This window comes from Castor canadensis, chromosome 15 (assembly GCF_047511655.1).
Source record: "Castor canadensis chromosome 15, mCasCan1.hap1v2, whole genome shotgun sequence".
Classification (NCBI taxonomy): Eukaryota; Metazoa; Chordata; class Mammalia; order Rodentia; family Castoridae; genus Castor; species Castor canadensis.
The window spans coordinates 100451013-100468312 of NC_133400.1; the positions used below are offsets into that span (position 1 = coordinate 100451013).

A 17300-nucleotide genomic window follows, 5' to 3' on the forward strand; every position below is an offset into this window, starting at 1 on the left:
TGCCACCTAGTGGTACCTGGAGCTCCCTGGTAGGTCAACTCAACTAACACCTTGTATTGCTGTTACTTAAAATTATTTCTTAAAAGTAGAACCAAAAACACTGGTTAAGGAACAGCAGATGTCCCAATTAGGAATTAAATTTGGAGGATTAAGATGTAAACTTTAAATCCGCTATGGCGGAAAATAGGAAAAACAACAGTAGCAGGTGAACGCTCAGTGCAGTCCCTCCACCCACCCTCCTGTTCACTCATCAGCTACTTAGGGAGCCCCTGCCTTGCAACCAGGCTCCATGAGAGGCTCTGGAAATGGTAAACCCTGGCGATCTGCCGTGCTTTCTGAGTGTGGCCACCGAGCCGCAAAATCACAGGCATCCTCACCACATCACTCTTGGGTTTTTTTATCCTTACTTTTTCAGATAAGAAATATGGAACTTGGAGAGGTGACATGCATAGATAGTTACGAAACCTCCAGAACAGATTCAGAGCTAGGGAGCTCTGAGCCCAGTATCTGTGGAAAGTCCACTATGTGTGCTGAGAGTAAGAGCCATGGTGAAAATGCTTCTGGAGTACATGCAGTTTCTGCTCTTTGTCTGTCTACCCTCTCTTCCTTCCCTTGGTGAAGTCAGAGGGAAGAAGACACTTCTAAGTGCAGTAAAGTTTGTCCCATTCGTTTAGCTGTCAGCCTGGCCTGGAGAAACTGGGTCAATTAGGGGTAGGAAATGTGAATAGCTACATCAAGAGTTTTAATCATCAGAAAAGAAATAATCCACCTATCTTGGAAGATTCTTGGAGACATATGAGGTTGGGCGCATTACACCAAAGACCAACATGTAGGACTTCTTATTGCAAAGTACACACTTAAGAGCACAGACACCTTTCCTACTGAAGGATGTTTGTCGCTGAGCCTTGATCCATCGCTCCATCCAGTGCAAGGACACATCTATACAACACATAGATGCTGAGTTTTAAATGAACCCCCTTTCCACTGTTCTCGAGATCGTTTTCTCCAGCAGGCAATCTTGTATTTCCTTGAGGATAGTCTCCTTAGTTAAACATGATTACTTTCTGCAGCCTCCAAAGCAGAATGAAACACAGAAGGGCCATGTATCCTGGCAGAACTGGGGTTTTAATTGGGTGGGGTTCTTCCCGGATCCAATGGAAGTCCACGGTATCATTCTCTGGGATGGCATGTAACACATTATTTAGTAATTCTTACTTTATTCTCTTGGTTTTCTCCTTAAGGGAACACATGCTTCATTTTTTATCAGGAGTATTGCAGCTATACTATAAGTCCAGAGCCAGGACCAGCTTGCTAAGCTGCAGTTGACCACTTTAAAAACAATTCTAGCAGTATTTGGCACTTGTTATCATACAAGATCACACCAAACACACTCTGCTCTGCTGTGAGTGGTCTCCAGTTTAGAAGAAAGGTGAAACACACCCATATGCTCGGCTGTGTGTAAGCAAACTGGACCTGACGTGGGCAAAGAGCCACGATCCTAAGCGGATCAGCTGCACCTGGCCAGAGGGTACAACTGCTTCCCAGAGGCCCTGGACAGTTGGTCCTGATAGAGGCAGGGCTCCCTTCTCCCTATTTTATTATTATTTTTGCAGTGCTGGGGATTGAATGTAGGGCCTTGCACATGTTAGGTAAGTGCTTTTACACTGAACTGCACTCCTAGTCCTCCATCTTTCTTTCTCCTTGCCTGGCCCCTTTGAGATCCTCCCTGAGGCCTTTTAACACCTGGCCCAAGCTTTGTCTGCAGATGCTGGCTTTCTGGCTCTCCCTGGGGTGACACTCACAGGCTGTCCTGAGCACCTCCATGCTCTTAAATAGCTGTTCCTTGTCATGAAATTCACAAGCTGTGGTCAGTAGCCCTTTGGGACCTTTGATTCTAACATAATGCCTGGTACTGAACCCTGAATGGAATCAATACCTATTCTTTGCAAACCATGAATATTCATTTGACGTAAAGAAATACTTTTTAAAAAGAGGGTTTGTAGTAGAACAGGGAAGGAGGAAATAAAGGGGGAATACAAACTCTTATTTAACTCAGTCACAGGTTTATTGCTATGCACATCTTGTAGGTTGAATCTTGCTGTGGTTTGTTAAGGAAATGTTACCTAAATTCAAAGGTAAACAGCGACAAGCGGCAGGCAAGGTCAGCCAAGCAGCTCAAATCTTGGAGGGGCAGACAACTGGTATGTCCCTTGAATTTTTCTTAGAAGAAATAAGGTAAGACTGCTGTTGGAACAACCTCAAGAGTTCTGGAGTCTGGAGAAAGCAGAATTGTGGAGAATCAGTCCCTGAAATTCCCAGGAGAAAGAGGCCTTTGAGGAGGGGGAACAAAGGGAGGTCTTGGCCTGGGGGAAGGTGAAAGTGAGATGAATCTGACAGCACTGGCTGGCTCTTAGGCAAACAAGGTGGCTGGTACTGTCAGCGAAATTTACAGCTTTACTAAAAGAGGCATTCCCCCCATACACCCCAAGAGATATCCTGAGGCATAAGCCAGGCCCTGGAACCTTCAGTGCTGGATTCTGGTCTTTGTGTTGGGTTTAATCTGCCTCCCCGTCCCAAAAAGGCAACAAGCAGGCTGCTGGGAAGACCTGCCAGGAAGGACAGAAGCAATGGGTCCTTTACCAGACTGTTTGCTGAACAAATACATGACAATCTTGCAAATGGGATGGGAGGACCCTCAAAACCTGGAGCGCTCGGGAGTGTTCCCTCTCATGTTTTATTGCACCCATTCGCTTATATTGTGCCTGTATTTAAAAAGAAAATGAGGTAAAGGACTGTACAATGTGTACCTAGAGAAATACGGCCCTGGGAGGGCCCGCCTCTATTTTAATGTCACCAGTGTGTGCCATAGGAAGTGTCGGCGATAGGTAGGGAAGTGGACATAACATTATCTCCTGGGGGAGGAGCCGAAAGCGCGACACCGAAGCCGGCTCGGGAAATCTCGGGGTGCTCTGGGAGTTAGGCGGGAGGCGCCCCGCACCTGCAGTCTTTGCTTCCGGCCCGCAGGAACTCTCACTGCACGGTTGTGGCGGAGTCCAGTCCAGTTTACCGAAAAGATTCCTGCGACGACATTCGGCCTCCAGCAGCCACTGGGGCGTCACGCAGTGCACCCAGTGGTCCCAGGTGAGGCTTCCTCGCAGGTGACCAGCACTTCCCGGGGAGGTAGAGCGCATGCAAAGTTCCTCTCGCCCGGGGCTGCGCGTCCGTCCCCGCGGGGCTCTTCCCGCGGCTCCCCGCGCGCTGGCGCAGCTCGCGTCTCCAGACGCTGCGTTTCACCCGCGCGTCTCCTGCGTCCCCAGGCAGCCGGGGCAGGGGCGCAGCCGTGGCGCTCGGACCCCTGCGCGGGCTTCTGCACCAAGCGGTGCGGGGCCTGGGCTAAGCGGGCCCGCGGCGACCCCAGTGTGTCCCGGGAGCAGGAGTGGCGCAGGGCCCGCGGCTGCCAGCCGCCCGGGCGGTGACATTCAGGCTCCTGGGCGCAGAACCGGAGCGGGCCTGGCGAGTGGGGGCTCGGAGCGCGGTCGGGAGTCTCTATGGTCCCCCGGAGGGCGTCTGGAGCCCGGAGGGGACGGCGACGCCGGGGTGGTGGTGGTGGTGGTGGTGGGGGTGGTGGAAACTGCCCCTCCCGCAGGGCGAGGCCCTAGCGCCGCCGCCTGGGAACCGCGCACCGGCTGCGCGGCGGCGCGCGCGCCCGAGATGGGGGTGGGGGGGCGGCGGGGTGGGGGCCAGATCGCAGCCGATGGGTGGTGGCGCAGCGTTTGGGGGCGGGGTCAGGCAGGGAGGTAACCAATGAGGGATGGCAGAGCGCGCGGGGGCGGTGCCGGCGGCGGGCGGCGGCAGCGGGAGCCGGCGCGGCAGACGGAGCCGGGCAGCCGAGGACGCAGCGCAGCCCCGCCGCCCGCGCAGGCGACAGCTCCAGCCCGCCGGCGGTGCGGCCGCCCCCGGCCCGAGCGCGGTGCGCGGGTCCGGGCGGATGGGCAGCGGCGGGCGGCGAGGTGGCGGCCCCAGGACGCGCCGCCCTGTGCGCGCGGGCCGTAGCAGGTCCCGGCGGACACAGCAGCTCTAAGGTGCGTGTCGGGGACGCACGGGCGCGGGGGGCCCTGTCCCGGAGGAGCGGGGCTGCCCGGGACCCCCTGGGCTGGCGGGTCGCGGGGTGCGGTTTGCGGAGACGCTGGGCCCCCAGTCCCCAGGTGGAAGCGGAGCGGCCGCTCGTCCCCAAGTTACGGATTGGAGGAGGGGTTGCCACCACAGTGGGGACACGGGCGCCGAGGCGGACCTCGCGCTGCCCAGAACTCCGTGTGGCCAGCCGCGGGGAGGCGCGCCGGCCCCGGCGGGGGACGCGCTCAACTTGCGGGGCTCGGTCCCCGAGGGACGCGCCCGAGGCTCGCCGGCCCGCGGCTCCTTTGTAAGCGCGAGCCCGCGGCCGCCCGCGCCCGGTCGGTCCTGCGCTCCGGGGCCCCGCGTCGCGTCTCCAAGGGTCGTCCACCACCGCGACCCGGGATGTCCCCGGGAGCACCCGCAGATTAATTTCAGTCGTGCCACAAACCCGGAGAATCAATTTGGGCTCATCATCCAAGAGCGAGAGCTGAGAACAACTTAGATCACCCCTCTGGGAGGCATTTGTCATCATTAACCTGCTTCGGTTAAATTAATTCAGCCCAGGATGACTCCAGCCCGATCACGGGAATTGTGTTCCACCGAAACATGATTTTTGGTCAAAATAAAATTGTAAACATTTTGGATTTTACTTAGAATTTGACCTGGTTTGGGCAAGGATGGCTTTAGAAAAGAGAAGAAGAAAAGCGAACCAAACCAACTAAACAAACAAGTAAACAAAACAACAAAGAATCTTGGTCATTCTCCTGGGTTTGCTCAGTAAGTTCAAAATAGTCTTACAAATTTTTCTTTTCTTTGCCTCTTTTGTCTGCAGTTTTCACTTCTAAACTTTAACACTAGATGGCTTTCTTCTGACGGGCACTTAGTAAACTGCCTCTGTGAGTTGCCTGTCTGCAATCGAGGTTGCGATTTTTGTAGTCTTACAAATAACGATGGAGGGAAGAAAAATCTCCTCAAATTGTTCCTTTGACATATATATTACTTCCCGGGAGCAAGCGTTCCTGAGTCTTGAGCACACACAGCACTGATTGTCCCTGAAGGTGGCATTGGGGAAGAGCTGTAGTTGGAGTGTCTGAATCATCCCAAGGGCCTCGTTTCCTTCTCCCTTTCTAAGCACAGCCCCTTTGTGACAGGGACAATCCCTGTGGTTGACGGATGCAGCAGCAGCAGCTCCTGCTCATGTGCTTAAGTACTTTTATTCTACAGCAAGACGGTGGAAGCCTGTCTAAATTCTGCCTAGGTTGGCACACTCTTTGCTAAGCTGGAGGAATGTCTTGAAATTATCTTTACAGCTGTCATTTATTGTGGGCCTTGGTCAACTTTAAATTTGACGGGGTGAATTTGCTTATTCCAAATGAGAGGGTATTCATAAATAGCTGGAGGAAAAAAAACCCAAGGGGACCAAGATCTGGGAGGTGGGGAATGAAATGAAATCAGAGACAGCTTTGGTCAGTACCTGTGTGCTACCTATAGGTGGGGTGAGGTGAACTTGGATGAGAAGCAGCCTGGGCATTTGGTCCAGGACATAAAGGGAGAGATACGGCACAGGTACTTGTATATGGGGGTGGGGGTTGTCTTTGTAGTGGGGGCTCTGATTCTCTGCAGTTGGCTTAAGTGTGCATTTTTCACAGAAATGATTACAGTATATCGAAATGTTAGACTCTCTCAGAGCAGTAATTCTCTGACATGTAACTTGTAGTGCGATAGGGGAACTGTCAGGTCATCATGGTTTGCATCTGTGATGCTTACTGTCATTAAAGCTATGGAATAGGGGTTTGCCCTCCCAGATGGAGTGGTCTTTTGAAGGGTTGCTTGATACCTGAGGTTAGTCAACACTTGTCCACACCTTGGGGATCTTTTTGCCTGAGGCAATAGAGGAGATTGGTTACTGACTTTGAAAATCTATTTCTGAACGTTGGGAAATACTAGTAAACTGCCCTGAGAGCGCAATTATTTGGTAATTGAATCTGGCTTAAAAGTGCTGTGTTTGGACATCAAAAACTAGTGTAGAAGGGGTTGCGTTTGCTGCACCTCAAAAAGAACTATGTGTTTACTACACAGATACAGCCCCAACCCAGCCCACCTCAGGCCTTATTGTTATTTTTTGAGATCAAGGAAGAATTGACTCTGAACTTCTGGTGGGCTTTTGGTGGTTTAAGATTAGAATCTTTACAAAGACATGAAGAAGGATTTGAAGAACATTTAGACTTTTGGTTAACTGAAAAACTAAGTTTTTCTGTTTTGAAGTTGAATGAGCTATGAAGTAGAGGTCTGAAGGAGTCTGGGTTCTCTTCTGCTGCTGCTGTGCCCTTTTCGCTTTGTGGCTGAGTAGAAAGGGCACCAGGCCAGGGTAGGAACCTTCAGTCTTCACTCTACCGCCAGTCACAGGAGACTTGGATAAAGTATTTCCAGGATCCTTTTCTGCCCCCAAACTTAGGTTTCCTTCCTGCTTAAAATAAATGTAATGGAGAAATGAAAATGTCTGTCTGACTGGGATGGTTTCTATTTTCCATGACTGTGTCTTTTTTTGGCCTCGGCCTGTGGTAAGTTTGTGTGTGAACCCCCTGAGGGTTATGGTTGCTTGGTTTACCTTGAGATCAATGATGCTGAAATTGCTTTTTTGTTCCAATTGTATTTAGCTGTGACCCCTTTTAAAGGAAAAGTAATAATGCCGTAGGAATTTAAATGCCTCGAAACTCCCAGGAAACCATTTTGATCTTTTCTGAACCTGATTCATAAACTTTTTTCCCAAAGAGCAGCAGTAGTCACAAAGGCCAGATCTGGCTGCTTTAGGGCTTCTTTGCTGAGATTTCATATTTAGTGTTAACAAGCCTGTGATACATTTCCTGTGCAGTACTGTATCCAGTGAGGGATAGTAGGAAACAGAGATGCAGTATGTTGAGTGTCATTGTCCTAGCATCTTTGGGCCAGAAAGGACCTTGGAGGTCATTCCTTCTTGTTTTTATATATTTGTTTCCATTGCTGTAAAATTAAAAAACAAAACAAAAGCAAATTTTAGGGATTGTCAGATTTGTGGGCATATATATCATAAATTATACAAATATAAATAAGTATATTAAATAAACAATACCCATTACTGTCTATTACCAATACATGTCATCAAGATACATTGAAACACCAAAAAGGTGTGTGGGGGCGGATGGGGGGGAGGGGACGGGGTGTTTATGCTTTGAGATTGAGGAGAGATCTTCCCACCTGGAGAGGACGCTTGTGGACATTACCCCATGCTTGGACCCACCCAAACACAGACACAGTGAAAATATCACCAAGGACTGGGGTCTAGAAACCACTGAGCAGTCCTGCTCACCCTTCCCTGCATGAAATCTCTACAGCTGGTCCAGGAACCTGAACAAGGCCAGGAAGGGCTGGCTCTACCTTTTGGGTGGTTTTCACTACTAGGAGGTACTTTGACCTGTAGGATTGAAATGTCACATGGCCTCTTTAGTCAGAATAAATCCTTCTAGAGAAGTATCTCACACCTGGAACACTACTTGTCAAAGTTGGCCCAAAACCCAGTGGACCTCCTGTCTGCTGCTTCCCAGGCCCCTGTCCTGCTCTCCATCCTGCAGCTCTTCTCAGTGGCTTTCCTGTTTGGAACCCTGGAGCCCTTCCTTGCTGCGGCTGACTTGTCCCTGTCCTTCCAGCGCCTGGCATTCTGCTCTGCTTCCACTTAGCTGCTTCTTCCCATGGTGCTTTCTGGAATTTGATTTTTATTACTTAGCACTTTGCCACATTTGGTTATCTTTGTGCCTTTCCTACGCCACTGGTAGATTTGCTGAGCCAACTGAGCACCAGGAATTGTGTCCCCTTAAGCAGGGGGCTGCCCTCTGGGTTTCCTTGGAGCCCTACCCTTGATTACAGTCAAGCACTAATGCACTTCATTCTCTGTAACCCGCCAGTCCAGTCTCTCACCTCTCCCTACCTTTGCACACGGTATTGTGAAAGAGCATGCCTGACCTGCTAGGCAGGTTCTGCTGACCAGTTACTCCAAGTAAGAAATGAGTCCACTTTTAGCAGGTCCCTGGTAAGGAAGACCCCATTACCCATAAAGTACACTTTTAATGACTGGCTGAGTGAGAAACTGGGGGACCCTGTGACTTCTAAAGGCTCTGAGCAGAAAGGAAAGATGGTAGGAAAAGTCAGAGTGATGCTGGCCTTAAGCTCATTTTGAGACAATGGGGCAAGAGCCACATTTCTTCCTGTTCTCCTGGTGTTTTAACTAGCTGATAAACTTCTCTTCCTAGTTTATAAATAAATATCCTTCAGCTGTGAGACGCAGCTTCAGCTCTGCTGCTAGCTCCCTCCATAGTTTTCATGTTGCACACTTGCTGACTGCTAAGAGAGGTCCCTGTTCAGTTGTGCTGCTTAAGAGTCAGTTCAAAGTGGGTGAATGAGCTGTGAGTTCAGTTACTGTAAATTAAAAAATCAGACCAAAGAGCCAGTGTAAGAAATTGTGACTGCGGGGCCGGGTAGGGTGACTCATGGCTATAACTGCACCTACTCAAGTAGTGGAGATTGGGAGGATCTTGGTCCCAGGCCAGTCTGGGCAAAAAGTTAGCAAGACCCCATCTCAACCAATAGGTGGATGTGGTGGTACACTCCTGTCATCCCAGTTGCAGAAGGCATAAATAGGAGGGTCACGGTCCATGCCAGCCCTGGGTGAAAATGCAAGACCCTATTTGAAAAATAACTAAAGCAAAACGGACTAGGGGCATGGTTCAGGTGGTAGAGGGCCTGCCTAGAAAGTGCAGGCCCTGAGTTCAAACCCCTGTACCACCACTAAAGGAAAGAGAGAGAGAGAGAGAGAGAGAGAGAGAGAGAGAGAGAGAGAGAGAGAGAGAGAGAAAGAAAGAAGGGGAGGGGAGGTTTGGGCTGCAGAAGGTAATTACTGTGGGCAGTAAGACATTGTGTGTGGTGAACTGTTGTGCAGGTTTTTACCATGTTTCTGCTGGTCAGAACGTGCTGAGGGCTGGTGCCCTGTATCTCCAGGGTGTCCGTGGCTTTCACTGCTCAGGGACTTTTTCGACACTTTGTTTCCTTGTGGAATGTGGCATTTGTGTGGAACAGGGTAGTTCTGGGATGTGATCCTCTGTGTTGAGGGTACTAATCAGGGATTTTAGGAATTAAGAGTGTGATCCTTCCTATGCTACTGTTTAATGCCCTAGTCCCAAGAACAATGGCTGCTTTGTAGAAGGGTCTGGAAATGCTTTCTACATCTGTACACAGTCACCTCTCTAAATGTCCAGTGTAAGTGCATGTATACCCATGTGTGCATATCATGATATGTATTGTGTCTGTATATGTATATACATATGTACTTCACCATGTTAAGGTGTCACGGGTGAACACCATAAAATCTAAGTGTACAGACTTTGAGAAGGGTGATATTAAAAGTGAGTAGAGATGGAAGTGTTTTTTCTTGCACCTCAAAGGCCCATTTGTCATCCTTTGGAATGTGTGGCCTCCTTTGGAGCCCACAGTTCTTCCTTCCCCTGGTAGGGTTCCCTGCTGTGTGGACACAGGTGTCCAGGGGCCTACAGGATCCTTCAGGGAGCCGCGACTCACTCCTGAGTGGACCCTGTGTTTACTGAATCTCTGGCTCTAGCCAAGGGGCCTTCTGCCCCCCAGAACTGCTGTGGATGCCTTGGTTTTGGGGTTGCTTTGGTGGGGTGATAGGTTGGGCTGTTCTCCTGGGAACCTTTCTGTCTGACTCTTGCTGTGGAGAAACCCTAATGCCGTCACAGCAGCCTTTGTCCTGGGATCTGGGTGCGAGTACATCAGTAATCATTTACCCATCCCAAGTGTCTGAAAGAGTTAAGACCACGTTCACGGTGCAGCTATGGATGGGTGGTTCTGTCTCTCTGATTGGCTGGATCTGTGGCACACACCACCTCACACCTCTGTGCTAGGGGGCCCTGGGCTTTAAGGAGCACGAGGGTGGAGGGGGCAGCCCGCCCTGCTGCTTCTCCTGCAGCTTCTGCCCACCCATGGCAGTTTTCATTTGCAGCACACCCCTGTCTGACTGTCTCCCCCGAGCAGACAGAGCAAGAGCACTGGGCAGGCAGCATAGCCACTGCTTACTCCCATGCTCAGCTTACATGAATTCTGCCACATGACCGGCTCCCGGGGCCAGCAGGTTTGGGAGTTGTGGGTTTGAGCGTTTTGTGTCTTGGCTTTTGTTGAACTAGGAAGTGTTGCCCTAAGGTTCTGATTATTTCCATTGCAAGGGAGCCTCATCCCCACCTCCTGTTGTATCTTTCCCACACTTGATGTGGCCTGTGGCACTGAGAGGGCGCTGGAGGACCTATTTTCTGAGGAGGTCAACAGTCCATTGAGACCCGGGGCCGTGTCCAAGCCTGGGGTTTTTCTGTGAGAGGCTGGTCTGCCTCTTCAGGGTCAGCATGGCCCCCTCTGATGACCAGTGACCCTGTTGAAATCCATAGGGTTGTGGTTCACTCGGAAACCCCATTTGAACTGGTCACTAAAGATTACTGGAGAGAAATGGTTTCTGAGTTACCATGGCTATCTGCTGGTCTCCATCTCTCAACCTAAAATTAGGAGTGATGATTTCTACAGGAAATTGTGACTTTTGAGAAGCATGTCCATTGTATGTAAATAGCACATAGTGCTTTTAAATTGAGAGTTGTAAGGTACATCAGAATATTATTAGTGCTTAAATATGGTAGATGCTTAGTGAGTACCATTTTAATCTTACAGGGTAAAGGATTTTTCTCTTCAGTATTCCATCATAGCACTCATTCCTACATTGCATGAAACCAGGGATTTTGTACTAACCCCTGCTATGATAAGAGTTGTAGTCAAGGTGGACAGATTAGCTTTCGTGAATAGCAGTAGAAGCGCCCAATTTATCACTAATTTCATTTATTCAAGGGTCATTCTAAGTCATTTGCTTGAAATAATGGGTGTGTTTTCATTTAAAAATTCCTAAATGATACGAATGAGGAAAGAGGGCTGGGGGTGTGGCTCAAGTGGTAGAGCCTAGCAAGTACAAGACCCTGAGTTCAAACCCCAGAATACCGCCCCCCCAAAAAAAGTAAAGGTGACTAAAGTGTCTGACTTAGAATAAAAGAATGGGAAGAGAGATGCCCAAGGGCAGGTTTAAATAGTCATTGTGCTTGAACTTCTGCCTTACTCTCACTCAGTCATAACCCGAGGAGAGAGCCTTGGAAGGCCTGTGGGATTTTCCCCTTTTACAGATGCAGAAACTGAGGTTTAATGAGAAAAGTGGCTTTCTTATGTTTCCGAGCCCTCGTTGCGCCTTCTTGTGGGCCAGGGTGGGAAGAGGATGAATGGAAAGAGACAGGGAGGGAAGGAGGGAGGAGCAGAGCAGGTGGGAGCAGAGGAGGGTGGTGCTGCCTGCCCTGTCCTCAGAGGGGCTTGATGGCTGAGGGCTGGGCCCTTGAGCTTGCTGTGCTGGGCGAAGAGTACCAGTGTCTCCAGCCAGTGGATTCAGTTACCTCCTAGACATGTTGTGATCTGCAGTGAGGTGGCTGCTCTGCAGACTGAGGCAGGTTGTGCTGTCTTTGTTGGGGAGTCAGGAGTTCTGCTGTGATTGGGCAGAACATTTCTTTGGCTCCCCAGTCTCTGCCAAGATTAGAAGAAGTATAAGAGGAAAACAATTTTTGTTTTGCATTTATACTTTGCTACATTTACATAACCTTTGTTTAAACCAGTTGAGTGAATCCCTAAATAAATCCAGGCATTTAAATATTTAAAAGCATTCGCCCACAGTACTTTACTCACCCAAAGAATAAGTCTTTCAACAAAGAAAATAACACCCTTGCAGATGTCGTCCGGTATAGACTTTGTTCACCTTGTCATTGAATTATAAAACATTAATAGCGAAGCTAGAATTTGAACATTCACTGAAATGCCTTGCTGGCTGAGTGCCAAAATATTGTTTCCCTGGTAGGGAGAGCAGGACGAGTTGTGTAAAACTGGCAGTCTGCCAGTCAGCACGCTCTGACGCAATCATCACGCTAACCGTTTGGCTCCTCTGGCTAATTTTAGGGCAGTTAAATCCGGGTGATGTCTGATGGCTGCGCGTCTGGTTCTGCAGTGCTTTCTAAATCCATCCTCTGAGCTTGGCACCGGCTCACAGTTCTTTCTGAAATAAGCCGTGGAGCGCAGGGGATGTTGAGTCAGCGGGCTGTGTGCTGTGGAGGGAGGAGCAGCCAGGTCTGGCTCAGGGGCTGGGCTGCAGCCTGACTGTTGGAGCGTCATTCTAGCAGCCACTCCCACTGCAGCAGCACCTGTGTTTCCAGGGCTCCAGCACCTGTGCAGGGCTGCAGTGGCCAGGAGGGCTGCGGGGCTGGGAAGGGTGCAGGGAGGCTCCAGTCTTCCAGGAGCAGGCCGCAGTGGGTTCCCTTGCTATCCCTGTCAACATTGATGTGTTTAAAACAGATCTTTATCTTCTTTTCTGGCAAATGTAAAACTAAAGAAAGATGGTCATTAAAAAATAATAATAAAAAAAGCAACCCACAGCTCTTTGGGACATCATGGAGAAGAGAAGAGTGAGGTGGAATTCCTGCAGTTGCAGAAGAGGGAGATGGGTGGGAGCTTCAGTAGCCTGTCTCACCTACTGAACTTCCTGGGCAGTGAGCACTGGTGGCTTTATTAATGTAGATGTAGGGCCCAGTCTGCAGATCCTTTTAAATGCTACCATTCTGTGATTTCCAGGGTAGCAGGGTTCCCTGGGACATGAGACCTCCTGGGGCCAGGACAGTGACTCCAGCCCTGTCCTGCAGCCCCTAGTCAGGGCTGGCCCAGTCAGCACATTAACCTGTTAATACAATTTTAGGCCTCAGAGGGGTCCATGGGTTCTTCTCTAATGAAACTTCCCTGTGTTGCTGATTCTGAATACGAGTGTCTTCCTGTTTGAATCTAAAACCATTCCCTGAAGGCTCAGGAGCTGAAGACTTAGCAGGAGTAATCCGACTTCATCAGTGGATTAATCCATGGAGGAATTCATAGCTGAACGGACTATTAGAAGGCGGGGCTTGGTTGGAGGAAGTAGGTGGCTAGGGGCGGGCCTTTGAAGGGTGTATCTTGTCCCTGGTCCCTTCCTGTCCGTCTGTCTCTTTCTGCTTCCCAGCCACCATGAGGTAAGTAGCCTCCTGTGTTACGCCCTCTCCCGCCATTGTGTTCTGCTTAGCCTCAAGCCCAAAGCAATGAAGCCAGTCGATCACGGGCTGAAATCATGAGGTGAGATAAACTGTCTCCTTAAAGTTGTTTCTCTCAGGTGTTTGTCTGACTACTGCAGTGAGAATGTAGTCTGACCTCTGGACCGTCAGGATGGAATGGGAAAATGGGCTGCCCTCTAGGTGACTGATGACCCATTCAGCTGGGCACGTTCTGGCCAGGCTGATGACCCTGTGTCAAATGGATTAGGGATAGTCCCGTGTCAATGAGACCAGAGCACAGATGGTCCTGGCTTCTTTCAGGGAAGACCAGAGACGTGGTGGGTGTGGTCAGGACATCAGGGAGATGGTGAGATCAGACTTGAATTTGGGGAAATGGCTAGGATTTGACTTTCTGCTGAGGGCGTCTGTGTTCAGGGACCTTCCTGGCCCTGCCGGGGAGCAGAGAGTGCACACAGGACTCTGGGTTATTTATTTGATCATAAGCACTGCCTCTATCAACTCTCTCTGCTTGAAACCAGACTCTTCTCTTTGACTTCTTTGGACTTTGCATCTTCTGCAGCACTGGGAGAAGTAGTGGACACCCTTTTCCATGGGCTTGTCCATCATGGAAGAGTCGGGCTGACTGTTTTCTCACTATAATTTGGGAAAGGTGATGAAGTGTGTCACAGACCTGTGATAGAGTGTGTTACAGACCTCGAAGAAAAACTATTTGGATGACATTCGAGGTATAAATGATGTTTTGGTAAAAATAATGTAATCTGTCTCAGTTCTTTGTCCAGAGAGTGTATACACAGGATTGTATTTGTGATTCACTGTCATGTGTTTTGTCTTGAGATTTTCACTCCCTAACTCACTATAAGTCATTTATTGAAGTGATTTATTTTAAAATTATGCTGAGTAATCTAAGTTTTAAACTAGGCAGCATTGGAAAGCTGGCTGTGAGAAATACTTTGTGTCCCCTGTGTCTCTGCCACCTGCAGGGCTCCTGGGATGTGAGCTTAGTTGCTGTTGGTGCTCTGTACCTCAGTTCACATTCACTTTTGTGTCCCAGGAAGTGATACAAGTGCTGGGTGAGATTTGCTTTCTCCTTCGAACACTCAGCGTTTTATATACAAATTTTCAGGCACAAAGAAAACTTGGAAGCATTGTGTCCTGCAGTGGACGCCCGCATATCCACCCCCTCGCTCCTGCAAGTGGTGAACGTGGGACCCCCACGCTTCATGCTTGTCTTTCATTCACCCATCAGTCTGCTCACCTTTAAATGCATTTCCAAGTAACTTACACACAACAGATGCCTGCATAGCCCTGGGTGCACACTGCAAATGAATTTAAAGCTTTTACATCAGTTGTAGTGAGATTTATAGACTGAGATGCACAGATTTTAAGTGTGTCATTCTGTGAATCTTGACAAACGCATACACCCATATAACCCATACTTCCTTTTGTTGGGATTTGAACTGCCATCCTGGAAACTTCTGCACACTTTCCCAGTTCCCCCACACCCATCCCAGGAAACCAGATTTTCTTTCAGCTACAGATAAATTTCACTGTGCTTGAAAAAAATGTAAATAGAAATGGACAGGCAGTTCATTTGTACACTTTGAAAAGCTGCTTTCACTCAGCATACAGTTTCCCTTGTTACTTTGCCATCTGCATTTGAGCATGTAGCCCATTGAGTTTGCCTGACCTTCCCCTGGATCAGATGGTCTTTGCCAAGGTCAGACCCACTGACCAGTGACTTTGGGAGAAGTTTCTCTTGCTCTCATCTCCAGCCCCTTCTCCCTGCAAGGATGGGGTCTCCTGTCTGGCAATTGTTCTGTTCTCACTATGTGCTCTGGGGGTCAGGCGTGCTGTCCCCAGTCTGTTAGTGCTGTGCAGGCTGGCAGGTGACTGGTGGCTCTGGGCTGAACTCTTCTGCCTCTGAAGAAGGGTCCCAACAGTTAGCTGCTTGTTTGTGAGTGCATTTGGAAAAATTTACGTAAAAGAAGATATATCTGCATCTTTGAGAAAGTGAAGAATCCTTTCTAGTTCAAATACAACTCATTCAAACTGAAGTTCCGTGAGTTTAGTTTTATGATACTATATACTGAGGAGCCTGACCAACAAAACCTGAAATACCAGATTTTTAGGTCTCCTGGGCAGAGGTGATACCACTAAGGACGTAAAATCCTAGTTGACTTGAATATATCTCTCTAGACTTAACTGTCCCTTTGTCATGCCCTCTGTTATTCAACCTCCAGGTTGCTGGACCTCTCCAGCCACACAATTTTCCCTGCTGTCCTGAACTATGTTGACTTTGCCAGTGCATCCTGCTGTCAGTGTGGGAGTATTTGTGTATAGGACTAGACAGGAGATGGGAGGTATTCTCCAGCTCCAAAAGAAACTTCCAAGTGCAGTGTCAGACAGGGGAGAAGTCGACTTCTTCCTTGTGTAACAGTCTGAGGTCTGGACAGGTAGGCTGCTCTCCTCCACCCGACACCCTGGATCCAGCCTCCTTCATCTTCCTCCACCATCAGGTCTCAGCTTCACCATACCAAGCCCCAGTGTATGAAGCCATCTGCATTTAAGCTTGCCAAAGAGGGCATCCGAGAGGTGGGACAGCTGAGGGTCTGGATCACAAGGGTTCCCTTTACTTCTGATCTCATTCTTCTGGAGACCACACCTAACCTCAGGGGAGCTGGGGAGGGCTGTGTGGCTGCCACTGTGGGCCCTGTCCTGTCCTGTGACTGGGCATTGTGCGGAGTTTTGGTTCTGCTCACTCTCTGGGTCTTCTGATGCCTTATTTGATGCTGGTGTTTGGTTCTTCCTGGCACCTGCTTCTGCAACAGAGAATGGAAGACCTTATGATCTTGGCCCTTGGTTGTGATTCTCTGATCAAGAGGTATAGCACTCTGGATATAAGTATGTATTATTAAGTATAATTTTGGGTGAATCACAGACTGGTGGCCTGTGGCTGTGGGATCAAGGGCCAGCTGCTTCCTCCCCAGAAGCCTCCGAACTCTGTGTCTGTGAATGGGGAGTGGTTGTTCTACTGTGTAGTATTACTTGGGGCGGGGGTGGGGTAGTGAGGAGAAGCCTGTGTCTGGCGGGCACTCAGGTGCACTTAAGCATTTATCAGGTATTTACTGTAGCTCTTTTGGACCAGGTGCAGTTCTAGAGGTGCAGGCTGTGGAGATGAGTAAGGTAGGCAGGGTGTCACTCTTTCCACACTTTCGTTATGGGAATAGTGGATTTTCTAATGCTATTTCTGAAAGGAGGTTTTAAAAAACTGCTTGCTATTACAGGCAGCGTTGCCTTCTGTTGAGAAGTGTGGCTCAGTTCTGGAGGGAGGAAGGAAGGGTGAAGGCTAATAATAATGAGATCACAGACAGAGTCTGTAACTCAGAAAGAAATGCTACTGGGGACATGGAATAGGGATTAATAAAGAAGCTAGTCCCTGTTTAAAATTCAGACTTATAATAGAAGGCTTACAAGACACTCCATGAATGGAATAATGACGACCATTTATTTGTTCTGGGTGCAGAGACCTTTTGCATGACTCAAGGCCCTCTGGCTGGCATGCCATTCGGGGGTGTCCTGTTGGCCCCCAGGGGCCATGTCCAGCTCTGAGAGGAGCTGGGGCTACCTAGAACAGATTCTGAGGAAGCAGTTGTGTATGCAATTTCCTGTCCTACTGAGCCCTCGCTATGCTGCACCAGCCTGCAGGGACCCAGAGCAAGACAGGGGTTAGCATTTGCAAAGACCCCTTCAAAGGTTCACCTCGGACACATGGTAGCTGCTGCTTTGGAGATCACACAGAGTAGGGAAGCTCAGTGCGCTGGGGTGTCGGAGCCATCAAAGGAAAAGGGCCACCATTCCTGGGCCCTGTGTTTGGGTCTCCCAACTTACCATGTGGGTTTCCAAGGCTGCGTAGTGCAATCCTGGTGATGCCAGGCCTCAGAGTCCCTCAGAGGCCAGCTGGCTACAGGAGTTCCACTCTCAGGC

General features: G+C 49.5%; 1 protein-coding gene across 7 annotated transcripts in view; it reads left to right on the plus strand.

Annotated features, from left to right (window-relative positions):
• The first annotated feature begins 2918 nt into the window (after positions 1-2918).
• The window catches only part of Sipa1l2 (signal induced proliferation associated 1 like 2), a 166793-nt gene continuing 152411 nt past the window's right edge, over positions 2919-17300 (plus strand). For 3 of the 7 annotated variants that reach the window (XM_020176655.2, XM_020176660.2, XM_020176661.2), the window contains exon 1: positions 3978-4082. The gene's annotated coding sequence lies outside the window, so the exon portion shown is untranslated. Of the gene's footprint in view, positions 3142-3977; positions 4083-4480; positions 4891-17300 lie in introns of those variants that run through there. The other 4 variants (XM_020176659.2, XM_074056867.1, XM_020176658.2 and 1 more) reach the window with 3 other exon arrangements.